General features: G+C 54.0%; 1 long non-coding RNA gene across 1 annotated transcript; it reads left to right on the top strand.

Annotated features, from left to right (window-relative positions):
- The first annotated feature begins 16,742 nt into the window (after positions 1–16,742).
- On the top strand, positions 16,743–22,263 carry LOC114486461 (uncharacterized). Its single transcript, XR_003680238.2, has 4 exons — positions 16,743–16,982; positions 17,306–17,625; positions 19,128–19,323; positions 20,159–22,263. It is a non-coding gene; the product is annotated as an uncharacterized lncRNA (long non-coding RNA).

The raw sequence follows: 22,263 nt of genomic DNA, 5'->3' as shown, positions 1-22,263 counted from the left end.
AAAGAAAAAGAAAGAAAGAAAGAAAGGAAGGAAGGAAGAAAGGAAGGAAGGAAGGAAGAAAAAGAGTCTGAGGTCTAATGTCTCACATGGTCACTACAGTTGCCGAATGTTCTCACACACACACAGAAGAAAAACATGTGAGAGAAGAGATGTGCTAATTAACTAGATGGAGGGAACCTTTTCACAATGTAGACGCACGTCATATCACCAGACCCTTGAAGTATCTTACAGTTCTAGATGTCAGTTACGCCTCAGTAAAGCTGAAATTACCTACTGTATGCCAGGCTCGGGGTATGAGGTCACTAGGACATGGTTCTGCCCTCAACGTACTTCAGTCTATGGGTCCAGGGGTCCCTGCAACGATGCAAGTACAGTCCACCCCTTATTATCCACAGAACCGTCACAGATTCCGTGTTTGCAAATTCCTTCACTCACTAGAATCCGTGACCCAAACCGACACTGGCAGTGCTTCGCGGTCACTCGGACGCGTCCCTGCGCTGAGCGGCCGTCACCCGTGGTCCACCTGAGGTCAAGCAAGCCCGCCCTGCCTTCCGGTTTCAGCTCAGACCCCAAACAAGCGTCTGTCCTTTTCCCGGTCTATTTAATGCCATGCTTTACCCATTTTTGTCTTTCTGTTGTTGATCTCACTGTTTAAAACAGCCCCCAAGTGCAGTGCTGGGGGGCCGCCTGGTGTCCCCAAGTGCAAGGAGGTCGTGATGTGCCTTACGGAGAAAATACACGCGTTAGATAAGCCTTGTCCAGGCGGGAGTGATGGTGCTGGTGGTCGTGAGTTCAATGTTAGTGAGTCATCAATCTATATTAAATTAGGCGTCTCTGAACAGAAACACACATAAAGCAAGGTTACGAATTAAATGGATGACAAAAATGTTGCAACCAGAGCCTCACAGGAACCTAACCCATGTCTGTCCTCAGAACACTGGTTCAATACCTGCTAATTCACGTTCTCAGTGCCTTTATAGGGATCAGGAATGACAAGAATCCAGTGCACCAGGGAGAGTAACACGTTAAACCATTACAGGTGAACACCTTGCGGGGCGGGGGAGGATTTCAATAGACACTGAGCTCAAGACCCTGGGAAAATCACACCTGGTGGAGAAAGACATGCCCCAAGGCAGCCAAAAGGTGGAGACAACCCAAGAAGGAATAAACAAAAGGTCATCTATCCGGGGCTTCCCTGGCGGCGCAGTGGTTGAGAGTCCGCCTGCCGATGCAGGGGACGCGGGTTCGTGCCCCGGTCCGGGAGGATCCCACGTGCCGCGGAGAGGCTGGGCCCGTGAGTCATGGCCACTGGGCCTGCGCGTCCAGAGCGTGTGCCCTGCAACGGGAGAGGCCACAACAGAAAAAAAAAAAAAAAAAAAAAAAATAGGTCTTCTATCCATACAGTGAACTATTATTCAGCTTTAAAAAGGAATGGGGAAAAAAAAAAAGGGAGTTCCCTGGCGGTCCAGTGGTTAGGACTCCGTGCTTTCACTGCCGTGGGCCCGATTTCAATCCCTGGTCAGGGAACTGAGATCCCAAAAGCCATGCGGCGCGGCCAAAAAGATACAAAAATTAAAAATTAAAAAAAATAAAAAGCAATGAAATTCTGACACATGCTACAACATGGATGAACTTGGGGACATTATGCTAAGTGAAATAAGCCAGACACATAAAGGACAAATATTCTATGATTCCACTTCTATGAAACACCTCAAACAGGCAAATCCATAGAGACAGAAAGTAGAAGACAGGTTATGAGGGGTGTGGGGTGAGGGGGAAGTTCTGTAATGGGGACAGAGTTTCTGTTTGGGATGATGAAAAAGTTCTGAAGACCGATGGTGATGGTAACACAACACTGTACTTAATGCTACTGAACTGTACACGTAACAACGGTTAAAATGGTACATTTTATGTTGTGCATATTCTACCACATTTTTTTAAAAAGGGTCACCAGGAGATAGAAGGGAAGAAGAAATGGATGGAGAGGGGAGAGGGGGTCACTCCAGGAGTCTGGAGCCCAACGTACAGGAGAGAAAGGAAGTTGGCGTACGTATAACCAGAAATGCAGAGAGAGAAGGCGGGCGAGGCCCGGGATGGAAGGAAGGAGGCGGAGGACCAGAAACAACGCACAGATAGCACAGATAGCGGATGGGCTGGGCAGGGCCAGGCAACCAGCTGGACAAAGCTGGGCCCCGTGTGACTCAGAAGGCCAGCCGGGGCTTGCTGGAGGCCAAATAACGAAACCACCCAGACCCTGAGGTCATGAGGCCCAAACGCCCCACCGTCCTTCGTGCGGGGCAGCGCCCCTTCCTCTCCGAAGGCACGCAGCTCCGGGAAAGCTGGGCCTCAGGCTGTCTGGTCTATCGTGAAGAAGTTCAGGGTCACAGGACCTGGGTTTTGTTGTTTGTTTGTTTAAATATTTATTTATTTTGGTCTTCGTTGCAGCACGTGGGCTCAGTAGTTGCGGCACGCAGGATCTTTAGTTGCGGCATTCGGGATCTACTGCCCTGGCCAGGGATCGAACCCAGGCCCCCTGCATTGGGAGCGCGGAGCCTTAACCACTGGACCACCAGGGAAGTCCCAGGACCTGGGTTAACGTCTGCCTCTGAGCAGCTACACATTCACCTCCCGAAGCTCCTGTTCCCTCATCCCTCAAACTGGGACCAGACACCCCTCCAGTTCCAGGACCAGTGGGATGAAACAGGCAAAGCCCCGCAGGGCAGCAGCGCGTCCCTCCCTCCCCTTTCAGTGACCTCACTTCTCGACAGGACGGGATGGGGAGGGGGTGAAAGGGAAGAAGGCAAAAGGAGGGGGTCCCACAGTCCTTCCCAGTGTGAGCGCCTGTCGGAACCAAAGCCACAGAGAGCCGGGGCAGCCAGGAGGACGGCGCTGTGGAGCCGGGCGCCAGAGGCCTGGCTGGGCCTCACACCGGGCGGGCCATTCCACTCTCTCTCTGGGGCTGTGTCCTCGAAGATACACTGCAGAGGGGATAACGATCTCTCCTCCTCACAGGGCTATCTTGAGGATCAGGGTCAATCCTGGGCAGCACAGAGGCCGGCTCCTCACGGGATGATGGAGGGATAACAGAGGGGTGATGGAGGGGGACAAGAGTGAGAAGCATCCTCCCCTGGACAGCGGGGAGGTGAAGGGCAGGAAGAGTGAGGGGCACAGAAAGCAGGAAATAGGTGGGGAGGGAAGCAGGCCAGAGGGACGGGTCAGCAGGGAGGGGCAGAGCACCTCAGAGACGAAGAGAAATAGGGGGAGATAAGGTTCCTGAGCAGATACAGGCCCCCGGCCCATCCCTCAGACACCCACCCCAGAGGGGCGGTGGGGGTGAATGAGGGCGGGGCTCCAGCACCCCGTCCCCCTCAGCTCTGCCGCCAGGCCATCCTCCCAGCGCCGGGGCTGTGGGTGTCTGTGGGCCGAGCCCTAAGGCATCCAGGAAGTGCATGTCCAAGGCCCTCCACCCCTGCCCCACCCACCGGGGCCACGAAAGGGGTCCTGATGGAGCAGCACAGAAGCCCCTCTGATCTCACAAGGAGAAGAAATCAGGGCCCACGTTCAGCCTCGCCACGACTCGTGGGGACACTTTCCCTCTCTGGACCTCGGTGTCCCCACTTACAAAGAGAAAAGGCGGGGAAAGCGGAAGATTCACGATGAAAAAGAAATGAGCTATTAAGTCAGCGGCAAACTTGGAGGAAACTTAGAGGCATATCCCTAAGTGAGGCCCATCTGAAGCCACACCTGGAAAGGGTGCAGACTGTAGGACAAAGACCACACAGCATGCGGAGAAGGTGACACCATGGGGACAACAGAAGATCAGTGGAGGGGTGAGCAGGTGGGACACAGGAGTTCCAGGGCAGTGAAGCCCCTCCGTCCGGGGCTGTAATGCCACCATTACATGAGATGAGACCTGTGTCCAAACCCGCAGAACACACCACACACACAGCGGACCCTAATATAAACTGTGGACTTTAGTTAACAACATATCAATCCTGGCCCATCAAGGTAACAAATATGCCACACGGGGCAAGGTGTTAATAAGCAGCAAGCGGGGAGGAGGGAGGGTATTCTGTGTAACTTCTGCTCAACTTTTATGTAAACCCAAAACCGCTCAAAGTAATAATAACAACAAAGGCTACTGACTTGAAAAAAAGGTGGAAAAGACTGTATATATGTATCACTGAATCACTTTGCTGTACAGCAGAAAGTAACACAACATTGTAAATCAACTCTACTCCAATAAAATACTTTTAAAAAATAAGAATAAAGTAGGGAGTTCCCTGGCAGTCCAGTGGTTAGGACGTGGCGCTCTCACTGACGAGGGCACGGGTTCGAGCCCTAGTCGGGGAACTAAGATCTCACAAGCCGCACAGGGCGGCCAAAAATAAATAAATAAAGATAAATATACATTTGGGGAAGCTGGGAAAAAAAAAAAAAAAAAAGATGGGAGGAGTAAGCCTTGCATTTATTTCTCCTCTGGGCCCTTCCCAGGATTCTAAAATAAAGCAAAAGTCACAAAAGTACTGGAGGCCAAGGGACTGCACCAACCCGCTGGGCTCCCTCTGGGCGGGCCTGTCCTGTGGAATCCAGATCTCACAAGAGATCAAGGACCCGGAGTCTTGGAAACTCCTCACAGGGGCGAATCCCCAGGCAGGGCCTGAGCAAGCTGGGCCTCCCCTACACCGCCGCGCCCACAGAGTGCAGGACCGTGCCCACGTGCCAGGACTGGGGCTGTGCCCGCACCGGTGTCCCTGCAGCTCAAGCCCCACCGCCCGCCCGCTCCCCGCCAGGGAGAAGGAGCCCTCCGGGGCCCAGGGCATCAGGGAGCCACGGCGGGGCGAGGGCTCAGGGGGAGCCCCAGAGAGCAGCACACGAGCCCCATCCTCACCTCTGCCCGCTCTCTAATCACCTCTGGGAAAGGCCTGCCCAGGAGAGAATGAAGACCCCTGCATCTGGTAGCGCCACGGCCCCCAGGACACAGGCGAGGGACAGGCTGGACGGAGGTTAACCGAGAGGCAGCACCCACCCCACCCTGGGTCATTTTCATAGGAATGTCCTTCTGTCTCAGCCACCCTGCCTGCACCGGGGTAGAAACTGCAATGGCCCAGGGCCCTCAGACCCTAGGCTGAGGTCACACCAGCGGAAGACCCACCCTGACCCAGAACCCACCCCACTGATTCCGCTAAGCACCAGCCACACCCCCGCCCAGCTCTTACTCAGGCCTCCTGCCCGGCAAAGTCCCCGCCTCCAATTCCAGAATGCACGCTCACCCAGTTTGGAAACAAGGCCACGTAAGCGGCTGATACCCAGGCTGTGCACAAGCATTCGTTGTTCTCGATGGGCCTGGCCAGCCTGGCCAGGGAGACACCACGGGGGCCTCCTGTTCTGAAGCAGCTGCTGCGCCAGGAGCGGGACCTCACGGAAGACCCGGTCCCCTCCTCATCTTTTCCGCAGGTCTTTCTCTAGGGGACCCTCATCTCCCACCTCAACCCGGTCCCACCTTTGCCCTGAAGAAAGGCCAAGGCTTAGGACACCAAACTCTTACCCCACACCTAGCATCTTCTTTTGGAGATTTTCTCCTTAAGTGAATTTCCCCAAAATTTGTAAATCACACGTCTGACAGGGGACTTGTATCCAGAATATTAAAGAACTCTCATAACAAAACAATCGAACGAAAAAAATAGGCAAAGGATTTGGACATACGTCTCAGCAAAGAAGTTGTATGAATGGCAAATAAGCACCCGAAAGGATGTTCCACATGGGTAGCCATCAAGGAAATGCAAATTAAAACCTCGAGGAGATTCTACTACACACCTATGCGATGGCACAAACAAAAGAGAAAGAAACCTGACAACACCAAGGGCTGCTGAAGATACCAAGTGATGGAACTCTGACGCCCTGCTGGGAGAAATGCCGTACAGTACACGTGGGAAAACAGTCTGGCAGTTTCTTAAAGCTTTATACATACACGTATCACGTGACCCAGCAATCCCACTCCTAGGTATTTATCCAAGAGAAACGGAGACCTGTGTTTGCACAAACACTTGCACACCAGTGACGACAGCAGCTTTACAAAATCATCAAAGTCTGGAAACCACGCCAAAGTCCTTCAACCGGCAAACGGCCAAGCACACTGTGGGACTCCATATAACGGGGTCCTTACTTTATTTAGTATTTTTTATTTTGGGGCCACATCACATGGCAGGCAGGATCTCAGTTCCCCGACCAGGAATCGAACCTGTGCCCCCTGAAGTGGAAGCTCGGAGTCCTAACCACTGGACCGCCATAAAATTCCCTATAACGGGGTCCTTATGACTCAGCAACGAAAGGGAACTAACTTCTGACCCACACACCGCTTGGTCGAAGGGGGCATCCTGCCGAGTGAAGTCAGCGGAGCCCAAAGCTACACGCTGTAGGATTCCACCTGACGTTCTAGAAGAGGCAAGACCACAGCAGTGAGAACAGATCGGGGAGGGCAGGGTAGGCAGGGGGCGAAGGGGCTGCAGCGTTGAGGAGCCGTCTGGGGAGGTGGTCGGTTGCGGACCCTGACCCTGGTGGTGACACCCAACTCCGTGCATGTGTCAGAGCTCACAGGACTACTCATCACAAGGAGTCAACTCGGCTGCATGTAAATTAAAAACGAAACTTTTAACCAGTCCTCCTTATCCTACCCAGAGCGCCCGGAAAATTGACCGTGTTCATAAAGTCTCTCGTCTAGTCATTTCACGCCCACAGCCCTGAAATCACTACTTTTTCTGTCTTCTCACAGATGTTTCTCCTGCCCTCTTCCTTCCTCCCTCTCTCCTTCTCTCTGTCCCTCTTACACATGTACACACTCAGCTGTCAAAAACCTACCCATCCTTCAAAGCCAGCGCAAGTGGCTCTTCTTCCATGAAGCCTTCCCTGACTGCTCCCAGCCCCTTCAGGATGAGTCCTCTTTACCAGGCATCCCCTCCGCACTTGCCTGTGCTGCTGCTTCTTTCCTTCTTTCTTTCTTTCCTTCTTGGCCGCACCGTGCAGCAAGCGGGATCTTAGTTCCCCAACCAGGGATGGATCCCGTGCCCCCCGCAGTGGAAGCGCGGAGCCCTGACCCCTGGACCGCCAGGGAAGTCCCTTGTCTGTGCTTCTCATTAGCCCTTCTTGCACCCCGCAAGCTCTCAGCGTTCGCGACTCAGTCCGTCTCCCCTGCTGGATCGCGCACTCCTTGAGCACCTGCCACGTGCCCCCCGCTGCACCTGGCAGAGGCCGGGCACACCGTGGGTGCTCTGTGACCACTGAGGGCAGGTGCAAGCGGAAGGGGCAGATGCCAAGGAGAGCTGGCGCTGCTGCAGCTGGCGGAGCTCCGCGGGGGGTGTCGGAAGCACTCAAACCTCCAAGTCAACACGAGGTCACGCGATTTCCCAGGACGCTTGTCTTCCTCCTTGCCACGAAGCACAGCTCCGAGCCCCGAGGAGACAGAGGCTCAGGACACACCTGCTGAGGGACAGGACCCTGTCCCATCATCGGGGGCTGGCACTTCTCTCCCAGGAGGTGGCCCTCTCTGCAGCAACAACCGATCAGCCCTCTGATCTGAATCCATTTCACTCTGTAGAACTACGGGCACCGGCAGGGACCCCCAGGGACCACGGGGCCCCTCTACGGCTGGGCTTTCCCGAGCACAGCACTGCCTCTCCAGGGGTTAAGGACCAGTTATAGGTCATTTACCTGATAAACACTTATACGGTGTTTAATATGTGCCAGGCAAAGAAACCAAGCACTTTACAGATATTGCCTAATTTAATCTTCACATCAACCATATGGGGTTGGCACTGTTATTAGTATTGCCCCCATTAATGAGAGGGGAAAATAAGGGACCTCCCTGGGCAGTCCAGTGGTTAGGACTCCACGCTTCCACTGCAGGGGGCGTGGGTTGGGATCCCTGGTCGGGAACTAAGATCCCGCAAACCGCGTGGCCCGGCCAAAAAAAAAATAAAGGGGAAAATAAGACACACTGCAGCCTGGAAACTTGCCCAAGGCCACATAGCTGAAGAGCAGCAGGTAGGGGCTTCAAACCCAGGCAGGCAGGCAGGCTGGCTGTGAAGCTATACTGTCCAAACACTGGCCACGGCTAGTGGGCACTTGAAGCGTGTGGCCGGTGCAACAGAGACGTGCCGTTGAGTGTAAAGCACGGGCTGGATCCCAAGCCTTTTTATGAAAAACAATGTAAACTGTCTCATTAATATTGTTTTACTATTGATTACACGTTAAGCAATAATATTTTAGACACTGTAGTTTAATAGAAAATATTATTAAAATTCATTTCACTAGGCAAGGGTAGGGGGAAGGGACAGTTAGGGAGTTTGGGATGGACACGTACACACGGCTCTATTTTAAATGGATAACCAACAGGGACCTACTGTAGAGCACAGGGAACTCTGCTCAATGTTCTGTTAACAACCTAATGGGAAAACGTATAACTGAATCACTGTGCTGTACACCGGAAACTATCACCACATTGTTAATCAACTAATGTAAAATAAAAAGATTCAAAAAATTCATTTGACTAGCTTCTTCTCGCCTCTTAAATGTGGCTCCCAGCTCACGTTCAATTTCACATTCCCAGCGGACAGCACCGGCTCCGGAGTCTGCTCGCAGCCGCTACCCGAAGCCGCCACCCGACGCCGCAGCATCCTCCCCTGACCCTGACGCCCGTCCACTCAGCTTGCACAAGGGTGACGCGGGCCAGGCAATGCCGCCCACACCTCCCCGTGCTGCATCCTCCACCCGCTGGGACACTGCTCCTTCCCCCACATCTCTCAGCCTCGCCTCCGGCAGGATGGATCTCTCCCCGAGGGTCAAAGTGGGAAAACACCCCCCTCCTCGCCTAGTGGGGTCCCCACCTGCCACATGTGGAGAAACTGAGGCCAGGACCCTAAGGGGGAGGCAGAGGCTCCAGAGGTCATCGGCCACCTCCCATCCAGCGCAGAGACGTCCGGCGAAGCAGCCCTAACCACTTCTGCACAGAAACAGAAATTCTGTGTAGCTCCACCTGGTCCTGCCTCCTGAAACAACGGATGGATCTGCCGTTCCTGCAAGGAGGGCTGCCTCCTGGGAGAGAAATGCCAGCACCCACCCCCGCTCCAAACTCGGCTGAGAGTGCTTCCTAGGTCCGGTGTGTCCACCCTCCAAAACCAGAGGAGGCTCCCAGTGTGGCCAGAGCACTGCCCTGGACTCCAGCCTTTCTGACGCAGGCTCCGCACACCACAGGGCCCAAAGGGAAGCGCGCGGTGGACCCGGGTACAAACTTAAACCCCGCATTAATCTCCGTGTAGCTTCTTCCTCCTCTGTAAAGGAGAGGTTAAAAAAATAATAACAAACCCCATCTCGCAGGGCTGCTGTGATGATTAAAAGAGAGATGTCGAGAGAGAAGTTTAGAATAAGTTAGCCTGGCATCCAGTGGGCACTTAATAAATGCTCATTTCCCTTCCCCTTCCTTCATCAACCAAAAACCCCAAGTTTGTTTGTTTTTTTCCCACAAGAATGGACAGTAAGTTCCTATTCTATATAATTGATATTCTGAACTTAAATGCTGGATTTTACACATAAACTTTTTAGGTTTCATCTTGAGATATGAAGACATGTTTAATATCGCTAGACGTCAAGTTATTTTGAATGGCTAAAAATTGAAAACAATTTTTTAAAAGTCCAGTATAGCACAGTTCAATAAGGTATTGTCATATGATGTAAAATTATTCAGATCCTTAAAATTACGGTTTTCAATAATTTATATACTCACTCTGTAGTATACAGTAGTTAAAAAAACAGAATAGAGTATAATTGCAATTATGTTAAAATATATAGATTTGCATGAACACAAGTTTGGAGGAACATATACCAAAATATTAACGGTACTCATCCCTGAGTTGCGCCACTAGGTACCATTTTATTTTCTCCTTTATATATTTCTTTATTTTCCTGGTGTTCTGTAATAAGCATGTATTAATCTTAACTGAAAATTTATTTTAATTTCAGGGTTCTGCTTATCTCAGCATTCCAGTCAATTGAAATGATTTTGAATCATTTTCTGTCATCCAATAGGCTTGTTATCCTAAACATGCACAGAACTGAGAGAGGACAAAGCCCAAAAAGATGTGACCCGTATCACTAGAGACCTCGCCCCAGGGTGAGGTGAGCTCAGTACCCAGGGTGTTCTTTCCACCGGCTACAAATGTATCTTACTGCTGCCATCAGCCAGAACACACTCAATTCTCTTGAACCCAAATTAGGTTATTTTCCCACGACTTGGTAGAGTGAACACACGTTGGCTACTAGTTACCTCCACTTCATTTCTGATGTCCCCACAGATTGTATGTTCAAGTATCTGACCTGGAACTTGGCCAGGGATGGATAAGAAGCTTACCAGCCGGCCATTTCAGGACCCGGGTCTTGCCCCCGCTGAAGAGATGAACCAGGACAGCATTTGTTATCCTGCCGTCCTCACCTCCTCCCAGACCCCAGAAGCTTCTCTCAGGTCCCCAAAACGCGATCGGTGAGAATCTGGCCACCTGAGCTCAGGAAAAGTGCCTCAAGTGTGGTCCAACGCACCCTCTCACAGGTGTGCTCTACCCTGACAAAGATGAGGGCGTGGTAAGGGCGCTTTGCCTCGGACAGCGTTCCGCCACCTGCCCCCCAGCCTGTCCCCCCTGTCCTCCTGCTCGGACTGTAGCTCAGAAAACTCCCTTTCTGTTGTCCAGCTGCCCCAGGCCGGCTGCTTCTCCACCTGGAGCTCCGCCCACGGCCCAGTCAACTATTACTCAAGGCTCAACGCCAAGATGGCCATCAGCCGGGGAGGAACAAGACCCGTCTTTTATCCTGGCCAGGACGATTCGCGCAAAGATCTCGGGGGCTCGAGGGAAGGGGGCGCAGCGCTGGCAGGGGAGGGCCAGGCCAGCAGACACTGGGACACCTCGGCCGAGAAGCCAAAGCAGAGGGTTCAGCCAGAGGATGGGCTTCTCTGAGTCAACAGGGCCCCTGCAGAGGAGAGGCCCACCCTGTGTGTCACCGGCCCCTCCCCAGTGCCCTTTGCACTGCCCCCAACACCCTGCCTTTCCTTCAGGCCGGATGTGCATCCCCTCCCCCACGAGGGCCACCCAGCCTCAGCAAAGATCCCATTTCCTGCCCCTGGTGACTCCTCTGAAGCCTATTGTTCGTGTGAAGTTGGGGTCAAAGGAAGCCGAGTCCCCACCCATGGGGGCCCGCCCACCCTCAGCAGTCCGCCCTGCAGGGAGCCAGGCCCATCCTCCCGATGTATTGAAGGCCGGAGGATGTCGGGCAAGGCCCCTGGGGGCTGGGATTCTGATGGAAATGCTACCAAAGGGCCAGTGGCTACAGCTGAGGGCTCCAAGCCCATATCCCTAATAGCTACACGGAAAAACCAAAATCGTGCGAAGAACTGTCATTTCAGAAGCGGTCAAGGCAAAGCTGGAACGAGAGCCTAGGAGCTGGAGACTATGCCTGGCTACGCAGCCCTGCCCCACCTCCACCTGGGCCCCTGAACTGGTCACACCCTAGGGGGAAGGGGGGGGCCTCCCCCGGACTGCAGCTGTTCAACTACAGTTTCAGAGCTTTAAAGGGAGCTGTGGTCCCAACTCCTGCCAGCAAAGGGTCACAGGGGGCAAAGGACGGCAGGCAACCCGGGCCTGACAGACATCGGCTGCGGGAAGGCACGGGGCGACCACGTCCTCCACTGCCACTGGGAAGAGGGGCAGGAGCCTCAGATAGGGATGTGTCTCTGTGACAGTCAGTCACCAGTGCAAGACCGGGCTGGAAGCACGGAGGCTGTGACACCGCATCCCGGGGGACCTGGAAACACAGGGGGACGCTTCTCCACCAGCAGACCCTCGAGGAGAAAGGAGGGTGCATTTTAAAGACCTCTTGAGGGCCCCACCCTTTCCAGAGGTCGTTCTCAGATTCCAGGGTTCTGCGCTTTGTGCTGGAAGGAGTGGAGTATTTCTGCCCCAACGACTTTGAGCCACAAGATGGGACCCACAGAGCAGGAGACGGCGCAGGCGACAGAATGGACCAGAATGGACCAGGGTGGACTCCAGTCCCAGCTGTGTCACACTCACCAGCTGTGCGACCTTAAGCAAGCTGTGTCCCACCAGGGCTTCCCATCTTTGGTTCCTGGTGTACAGCAAAGTGATTCAGTTAGAGAGAGAGAGAGAGAGAGAGAGAGAGAGAGAGAGAGAGAGGGAGAGAGTGTGTGTGTGTGTGTGTGTGTTCTTTTTTAGATTCTTTTCCATTATAGGATACTGAATATAGTTCCCGGTGCTATACAGGAGGTCCTGTTGTTTATCTATTTTCTATATAGCAGTGTATATCTGCTAATCCCAAACTCCTAATTTATCCCTCCCCCACCCCTTCCCCCTTTGGTAAGCGTAAGTTTGTTTTCTATGTCCGTGAGTCTACTCCTGTTTTGTAAATAAGTTCTTTTGCACCATTTTTTAGATTCCACATAGAAGTGATATCATATGGTATTTGTCTTTCTCTGTCTGACTTACTTCACTTAGCATGATCATCTCCAGGTCCATCCATGTTGCTGCAAATGGCATTCTTTTTTATGGCTGAGTAGTATTCCACTGTATATAGGTACCACATCTTCTTTATCCATTCATCTGTCGATGGACATTTAAGTTGCTTCCATGTCTTGGCTAGTGTAAATAGTGCTGCTATGAACGCTGGGGTACATGTATCATTTCGAATTATAGTTTTCTCTGGATATATGCCAGGCAAGGGATCGCTGGACCATGTATTTTTAGTTTTTTAAGGAAGCTCCGTACTGTTCTCTGTAGTGGATATGCTCCTCATCTTTAAAACGCACGAGTTAGGTGCTGACATTAGAGTTCACTACCGCTCAGCAAGTTCACCCGGGGGTCAAGGCAAAACGGTAATTAGAACATAGGGGTCGGAGGCCCTGTGCTCTGCGGTGACAAAGCCGGGCTCCCACCTCCACCTGGGCCACTAGCGACCCTGCTCCCTAAGTCTGAGGGGAGAAGCCTGTAGGGCCCGGCGTACAGCAAACACTCAAGCCATCTGGCTAAATAAACATGAATGGCAGGGTTTAGCAAAGGGTGTTCAGAGAAGTTCCCAGGAAAAAAGGGGTTCTATGCTGAAACAGGCTTAGGAAACACTGGCTGCTGCGCCTCTGGCTGTGCCAGGCACGGTGCGAGGTGCTCTGCAAACACTGGATTTTCACCACCAACTTTTCCGATAGATGCTAATGAACTTCTCCCATAGAACTCATCAGGAAACCGAGCCTGAAGCCTTAAACATAGCGAGTAACTGTCAGGATTTATACCCTGGTACGTGTGACCCCAAACCTGAACCCGCTCTACGCCATCTTTAGACCAGACGCCCTCGAAGCCCCACCCACACCTGGCCTGAGCCGGTGAGGGGGGAGGTGGCCCCCAGCAGCACACCTGTGTCCTCAGGGTGCGTGGAGGAGGGGCGGCGAGTCCCCACCCCCTGGCAGCGTCTGGTCCCTTCCTTTCCAGAAGCCACAAACATTATGCCCACAGCATCTGGCTGTGAGAATGAAGAAGGAACTCGGTAAGGGGTCGGCCTGCGTTGCCCCCACCCATCCGCACCACGCGCTGTCAATCTCACACTGCGGCCAATCTCACACTGCGGCCAATCTCCCGGGCATTGTGGCTCTCGCCCTACCCCGCTCCCTCCTCTAAAATGTTTCACATGGTGAAGCCCCAATGGAGAGAGAACGGGAAGCAAAGCAGAAAGGACGAGATGGGGAAACAGAGAGGCCCACAAGGTTCTCCTCACGGGTCAACCGGCAAATCAGCCGGCAGCCTTCCCTCCCAGCCCGGCACAATGCTCAGGACAGTGCCTCCTGGTCTAGCAAGTCTTCAAGGAGGATTCTTCCATTTGACTCTGCCCCGGCAGCTCTAAGGAGAGCTGGACCAGGAGAAAGCAGTTCGATTCCTCCTTGTTCTTGGGGCCAAATTTAAAAGCACTGTCTAGACAAATACTGTGTGGTATCACTTATATGTGGAATTTAAACAACAAACTAGTGAATATGACAAAAAAGCCGAGGACTCACAGATATAGATACGAGCAAACTGGTGGTTACCAGTGGGGAGGGGGAGGGGCAATTTCGGGGCGGGGGAGGGGAGGTACAAACTATTGAGTGTACCATAGGCTACAAGGATGTGTTGTACAACACAGGGGATATAGCCCATATTTTGTTGTAACTGGAAATGGAAAGTTACCTCTAAAAATTGCAAAAAACTTTTTAAAAGTTAAAAATAAATAAGTAAAATAAAAAGCACTGTTTACACAAATCTCAAGATTCAAAATGGTCTCTTTCTGGGGGGGGTCCAACCCCACAAACATCCCCAAATCTCACTACCGTCAGGAAAGGCAAGAATCTCAACTTCCCTTAACTTTCTGCCAGGCAGAACAAAACCGACCTCCCTAGAAAGACAGCTGCCTGGAAGAGGCAGGTGTGGACAGCTTCCTTCCAGCTCCGCGGGTCCAGGGCGAGCGGGGCCTGGGGGCCACACACTCCCACAGCCAACTACTCCCGTACACACGCCACCAGGGACACTGTCTCCTGCCCCCGCTTCGGCAGGGAGCAAGGACAGTCCCGCCCGGGAACAACATCCTCGCGGGGAAAACGCACCCTGAGAGACGTGGCGTCTCGCAAGCCCTCAGAGACACTCAGCTCTCAGACAAACTGAACTCTTCTCGAGTGGAAACGCGCTCCCGTTCAACACAAACAAGTCCGCCTCCTGGAAGCCAGGTGAGTCATCTGTGAGCCGGTGTCACCCTCACATACACTCGAAGCTAAGGAGGCAGGACAGCCAGCCGCCACGCGAACTCTTCACTTACCCGCCGGGTCTGGCCCGAACCCCCTGACACACGAGTGCGGAGGCGCGAGTCCCGGGTCGGCCCACCCGCCGGGGAAATATCCGCTTCGGGGTCTGGGAGCTCTGCTCCCGACTCGCTGGCCCCCAGCGTAGAACGCACCGGGCTTCTCAAGCCCCGGGGAGCGGGGACCTCCTGCCGAGGTCCCCTCCGCTCTCGCAGAGCCTCGGCACTGCAAACCGCCAAGGCACCCACCTCCGGGGCTCTCCTTCCGAACCCGCGAGGCGCCCAGAGAAAAGAGGCGCGGGTGCCGCCGGCGTCCTCGGCTCCGCCTCCGGTCCTTTCGGCTCGGCGCGCTCCCCTTCCCCCCCGCCCCGGCCCTGCGGTCCGCGCGCCTCCACGTGCCCGACTCGCCGCCCAGTCCGGACCCGGCTGGGAGCTCCTCCCGCGCCGCCGCCTTACCGGTCCCAGGGTGCGGGGAGGTGGGCGGGCGCGCGGGGCCAGTCCCGCGGAGTCCGCCCCGGCGCCGCTCTTCCAGCCGCGGCTCCGCGGAGGTCCCGGGAGGCCGGCGAGGGCGCTGCAGGGACGACGGGGCGTCAGTGAGCGGAGACCCGGGCTCCGGACCCGGGCCGGTCGGCTGGGCGGGGAGGAAGGCGGGTCGCGGGACGGAGCCGACCCCGCGCCGCCCCGAGCCCAGCTCTCGCCGCGCCCGGCGCGCGGTCCTCGGTGCGCGGTGCCCGGCGCGCGGCCGTCGGTGCGCGGGGTCCGGCGCGCGGTGGCCGGTGCGCGGAGCCGGGCGGAGCGGGGCTCGCGGAGGGAGGAGTTTTCCCAGAAAGGCGGGTCGCGGGACGGAGCCGACCCCGCGCCGCCCCGAGCCCAGCTCTCGCCGCGCCCGGCGCGCGGTCCTCGGTGCGCGGTGCCCGGCGCGCGGCCGTCGGTGCGCGGGGTCCGGCGCGCGGTGGCCGGTGCGCGGAGCCGGGCGGAGCGGGGCTCGCGGAGGGAGGAGTTTTCCCAGAAGGGGACTGACGGGAAAGCACGGGCGATCCCTATTCCTGGCGGGGTGAGTCAACGGGAGAGGAAGGGAGCCGGGGAACCGAGCGCGCGCAGGAGGGCGGAGGGAGGGAAGTGGGAGAGGGGAGACGGGAGGGGCGACGGCGGGCCCGGAGCGCAGGTCCGAGGCCGGAAGAAGAGCGCGCCCGGGGAGCGCCGGAGGGGCGCGGCGGCGGGGCCACTCACCTGGGGGACGCGGCCGCACGGCGGAGCCGGGAGCTGCGCGCCCTCCCCGCCCCCGGCCTGGGGTTTGCAAGGAGGAAGCCTGGAATGTGAGGAATGAGGGCTGGAATGAGATGCGCGCGGCGGAGGGCGGGAGCCGGAGGGAGTGGCGTCCGGGCCCCGGGCCCGCGGGGAGGAGACTGGGCCGCGGGGAGGGGCCGCGCGCGCGGGGCGGGCGGCGCCGGCGGGGGGCGGCCGCGGGGACTGGAGGCTGCGACCTCGGCGTCCTGCTCCGGCCTCGGCCGCCGCCCCGCACACGTGCTTCCCCTTTGATCTCGGCCCAGACTCTCTTCCTCCTCCCCTGGCCCGGCTCCCCGCCGGTCCTGGCCAGCCCCCCGCTCTCGGCCGAGGCCGGAACCCTTCCCTCTGACCCGCCGGCCGGCCTCTGGCCTCGCGCCCGGCCGCCAGCACGCCTCTCCCTCCGCGCCGGCCCCGAGAGGACGGGCGAGGGCGGACGTCCGGCGCGCGGGCAGCCGCTCCCTTCCCCGCGGTGCCCACCGGGGGCCCCGCTCCCGGGCCCGGGACGCAGGAGCTCCGCGCGCACACGCGTGCCCTCCGCGCACGTTCCTTTCAGTCGTTCCCTTCCGCCCCGCGCGGACCTGCGACGCTGTCCCCGCGGAGAGCGGCGCACGTGGGGAGAGGATGCCCGAAGCGACGGGCGTGTGGCGCGGCGGGAGACGCGTCTAAGCCTGACCCCACATCTGTTATGCGCCCCCCGGACACTAAGAAAATAGTGAAGGATAAGACCTCAGCACCTGCCCGCTCAGGGCTTGCCATTTAGCCGGGAAGACTCGGCCTGTGGAGGAGCATCGCCAGAAAGTGGGGAGTCTGGGTCTTAAACACGCCAGGTGGGTTTAGTCTCGTGATGGATGACGGCAGCGGGGCCAGTTGTGGAGATCACTGTATCGCATTTGGGCTGAATCACTGGGCTTCTGTTTGGAGGTCCTCAGAACACCCTGGCTTAATGCAGGGTGTAATCACATACCTCTGTCATCCACCTTGTTGGGAAGTTGAAACCAAAGGACTTCTGCCCTTTTCCAAAAATCAGACCCAACCTCAGCCTTATCACTTAACCCTGTATTGTCCTGGGGTGCAGATCTTATGTCCCTTACCAAACAGAAACTTCCTTGGAGACACAGTAAATGTCCAATTTATCTTATCTTTCACCCAGCTCCAGCTTGGTGCCTGGGATAGATGAATGCATAATAAGTGTTACCAGAAACCCACTACCACAGAGGATCTTGAAAGTGCTATAAATGCTGAAGTTGTTTCCAAGAGAGGTGTTCCAAAGGCGTTTTGAGTGATCACAGCATCACTGGACAAAGTATCCAATCTCTTAAGGTGAACACTTTGAAGGAAGCAGGTCTCATTTGGATATAAATTCTGGTCTGCTTGTTAACTGATGCGTCACGTCAGGGCTTGGTCACACCTCGTCCATATGAAAAGTCTGCAGCGCAGGACAGTGGGCAGGTGCAGAATGACGCACAAACGGTAAGCGCTGGCTACTTAGTGTAACAACCATTTGTCGTGTCCGTGAGCTTCGAGCACCATAGGGGAACCCAAGGGAACGCACAGTGAAACCCAAGTTGCAGAGGCGACGTGCTCTAGCTCTTGAAGGATAAATGAGAGTTCGCTGAATTGGGTCTGCAAGACTCGCTAAGGCTGGTAGCCTGTACACGAGGGGAGTTTAGGAAAAGTCCAGTAAGCTGGTGTGGCTGGAGAACAGGAGGCGGGGAGGATGGATTCCAACAGCGGGGCCAGTTGTGAGATCACTGTATCCCGTGCTGAAGAGGGGACATCCAAAGGGCCCTTGGGACACGAGTGTAACATAATCGGCACCTCCATCAGGAAGACCCCCCTCGACCGGACTGCAGGTGTTGGGGCTGGATTGGAGAGTCAGGGTAGTGGTCCTGAGGCTGAGGATGAGGGAAGGGGTCCAGGAAATAGGCCAGAAGCAAAATCAACAGAAATGGTGACTAAGCTGGCTGTGAGGTGAGAGAGGAGACAAAAATCACTGAACTTTGACAGCTGAACGATTGGTGGTACCATTAACAAAGATAAGAACTCAAACAAAGAGAGGACTATGTTGGATTGGGAAGGCCAGTCCAGCTGGGCTCAGAGGGGTGGGAGGAAGGTAGGACGGAGTCCCTTGGAGACAGGAAAGCAGCCTTCGGGCAGCCCGCTCAGCACACACTGCTGAGAGGGTGTTTGGAGATCAGACTGGCTTATTCCTTCCAGACCCTAACTATCCAAGACCATAAAGGATCGGAAACTCAGCCTCCCACGGGCTTCTAGAGAGCTCTGTGCCTTCAGGAATCTCCCGTTCCCAAGCTGTTGAGGTCACTCTGGAGAAAGGAAAGTTCTTAGAAGTCCCGAAGGTGAAAGACAGACTGTGATTTTACACACGTGCCTGCCCTTTCAGGGGTATTTACATTTCTCAAGAGACAGGACTCATTTGTTGACCTTCAGGAATGAATCTCTTGGTGGAACTATTTCATGTCTGGATAGAGCTAGAGAGATGCACATGGCTGCCCTCAAATTACACCATAAAATCCACACCTCACCTCACCTCACCTCCTCGTGATCTCAGCCACTTTACCCGGACCCACAAACGGATCCTGGTCGAGCTTCACGAAAGTTGTGCGGAAAGAAGATGGCACGGGTGTGGTCAGAGCTGGGTTTGATGTGTGGAGGCTATTTGTGTTGTTTATTTTCCAAAATCAAAGTCAAAAATCATATTAATTAGTTGTATCGTGTGTCGTTTGGTCTTATTTCCATTCCTTTAATAATTTTTTTTCAACCCACATGGTCATAGTTAAATTATCCATATGATACCCAATGAAACAAATTTAGCCGCGTCCATGTGATAGAATTCTTTAGAGTGATTAATAAGATTTTAAAAAATAAACCAGACAAGTGTGCATGATATAATAAGTGGAAAAGAGGATTTTAAATAACAGTGTATACAGGATGATCCTGTTTTATTTATTTAGGCCACACCGTGCGGCATGGAGGATATTAGTTCCCCCACCGGGGACCGAAGTGGAAGCACGGAGTGCTAACCACGGGACGGCCAGGGAAGTCCCAATCCTGTTTGTTTTTTTTTTTAATTTTTATTTTATATTAGAGTATAGCTGATTTACAATGCTGTGTCCTGCTTTTGAAAAATAAATGGAAAAGTATCTTACAGTGAGTATCTCTGGCAGGTTGAAGATTAAGGGGCCTTCTTTCTCATTTTTAAAAAATTAATTTATTTATTTTTGGCCGCGTTGGGTCTTCGTTGCTGCGCACAGGCTTTCTCTAGTTGCTGCGAGCGGGGGCTACTCTTTGCTGCGGTGCGCGGGCTTCTCATTGCGGTGGGCGGGCTTCTCATTGCGGTGGCTTCTCTTGTTGCGGAGCACGGGCTCCAGGCGCTCACGGGCTTCAGTAGTTGTGGCATGCGGGCTCAGTAGTTGTGGCTCACGGGCTCTAGAGCGCAGGCTCAGTAGTTGTGGTGCACGGGCTTAGTTGCTCCGCGGCATGTGGGATCTTCCCAGATCAGGGCTCGAACCCGTGTCCCCTGCATTGGCAGGTGGATTCTTAACCACTGCGCCACTAGGGAAGCTCCTCTTTCTCATTTTTTGTTCTCTATTTTCTATAACAAACTTGTACTTCTTTTATAATTGGGGGGGTAAGGGGTGGGATGTGACTGGAACTATGTATCTAACCCTGCCCTAAGTTTTCCACATCTTAAAAAAAAAAACAAACCACCCACAACTGGATTTAATAGCCTAATAAGAAGTTAACAAGGGCAGAATCCAGGAAGGATTATTTCCTAGGCTTTAGGTAAAAGGAAATATATTGCTTTTGAAATATCCCCAAAGCATGCCCCCTCTTCCTGGGCTTCAAAAGTAGGATGCGGCTGACTCGGTGCGGGGGGTATGGTCACTGTAACTCCAGGTCCTCTCCTTTTCAACCCACGCACGCTGCATTTCTTTCTTTCTTTCTTTCTTTTTCCGGCTGTGCCACATGGCTTGCTGACCAGGGATTGAACCCACGCCCTCAGCAGTGAAAGCGCAGTCCTAAGAACTGCACCGCCTCGGAATTCCCTCTATTTGCTTTTTTTTCCTTAAGAAGACTCTTCACTCCATACCACCTGAACTGCATCTTGTGGGGTTTTTTTGTTTTTTTTGTTTTTTGTTTTTTTTTGCGGTACGCAGGCCTCTCACCGTTGTGGCCTCTCCCGCTGCAGAGCACAGGCTCCGGACGCGCAGGCCCAGCGGCCATGGCTCACGGGCCCAGCCGCTCTGCGGCACGTGGGATCCTCCCGGACCGGGGCACGAACCCGTGTCCCCTGCATCGGCAGGCGGACCCCCAACCACTGTGCCACCAGGGAAGCCCCATCTTGTGTTTTGAAGGACAAAACAGACCAACCTTTATCAAAGCTGGAGTCTTTCATTTCATCTATAGAATAAAAGCGGTCTGTGATTTGAAAAGCATCTTATTAACTTTATTATCTCTTCATCCAAGAGAAATGTGGACAAGAACAGACTCCAGGTCTACCATCTAGGGGGCAGTGTGTGCTAGGGGCTGACTTGTCCTCCTCACCCCACCCCCCAGTTCCTTATGTTGAGGTCCTATCCCCAGTACCTCAGAATGTGACTGGATCTGGAGATGTCTTTAAAGAGGTGAAGTTAAAATGAGGTCTTTAGGATGGGCCCTAGTCCAGTCTGCCTGGGTTACGGCCCATCCTAATCCTCCTTATGAGAGAGATTAGGACACAGGGAGAGGATGGCCATCTGTAGGCCACGGAGAGAGGCCTCAGGAGAAACCAAACCTGCCTACACCTTGATCTTGGACTTCTAGCCTCCAGAACTGTGAGAAATAAATTTCTGTTCAAGCCACCCAGTCTGTGGTACTTTGTTATGGCGGCCCGAGCAAACTAATTCAGTGTGTTTCCAGAATGACACAAAACTCTTGGTTTCTGGAGCCCAGAGGGTGCAGGCTTCTCCATACAGTTCTCAGAATTTCTCTGAGGGTCCCAGGGGGTCTTTAGGGTCTGGATATCCAGGAGCTTCCTGGAAAAAATCAAAAGGGGGGAAAGGCTTCCTCCAGTCTAATTGTTAAAAGTTTCATTTTCAGTGACTCTGATACAAAATTTTGAAAATGAAAGTTAACAAAAGTCACATATTAGGTCCTCCCTGGGGAATTAAACTAACCCAGGTTCAAACAACAGCTCGGCCAATACTAATTATGACCCTGGGGACCCTCAGAGTCTGGGCCTCAGTCGCCTGTCACTCATGTTTCCATTCCACGTTGACTGAGCATGTGTGACGTCCTTGGCACTGTGCCAGGTAGGCGCTAGGGCTGAACAGGAACGTCACAGCCCTGCCCCCAAGCTACTGACATTCTCATGGGGAGGGGAGGTTGGACAAGCACAACTTCCCCAGGGAATGACACCTGCTGAGAAGAGGGTTACATTTTCGGAACCCGAAGTTGAGATTTCTGTGGACCCACGTTCTCCGACAGATCATTCTAGAATGATGAAGTGTTCTTCATCCGTGCCGTCCAATATGGTAGGCATGAGCCACATATGGCTACTGAGCCCTTGAAATGCAGCTAGTTGACTGAATTTTAATTAACTTTAATAGTTCCATGTGACTAGTGGCGATGGCGTTGGAGAGCACAGCTGTCGGCCAACCAGAAGGAGATGCTTGGCAGGCAGGTAGATAACACCTGCGGAGCGAATGGGAGACCTGAGGACTGTGGAGACACCAAGCATAAAGGTGTGGGCATTCCCTGGCGGTCCAGTGGTTAAGACTCGTGCTTCCACTGCAGGGGTGGGGGCTTCATCCCTGGTCAGGGGACCAAGAGCCCACGTGCCACATGGCACGGCCAAAGGAACAACAAAAAAAAAGCAAGCTACTGAACCAGGTATATAGTATGCTACCTTTTGTGCACAAAGAGTGGGAAATTACAAATACATTTTTATTTTTGCATAAAGAAATACTGGAAAGATACACTGGAAACTAAAAGTGGTCAACTATAAGAGTACAGGGCAAGGGAAACAAGAGGGGGAGAGATATGGGCGGAGGCTTTAATTGTATAATCTTAAAAAGTGTTTTAAATAATATGAAATTATTACTATTT

This window comes from Physeter macrocephalus, chromosome 6, assembly GCF_002837175.3.
Source record: "Physeter macrocephalus isolate SW-GA chromosome 6, ASM283717v5, whole genome shotgun sequence".
Lineage (NCBI taxonomy): Eukaryota > Metazoa > Chordata > Mammalia > Artiodactyla > Physeteridae > Physeter > Physeter macrocephalus.
The sequence above is the reverse complement of the archived record's forward strand: the minus strand, read 5'-3'. Positions and strand labels throughout refer to the sequence as shown.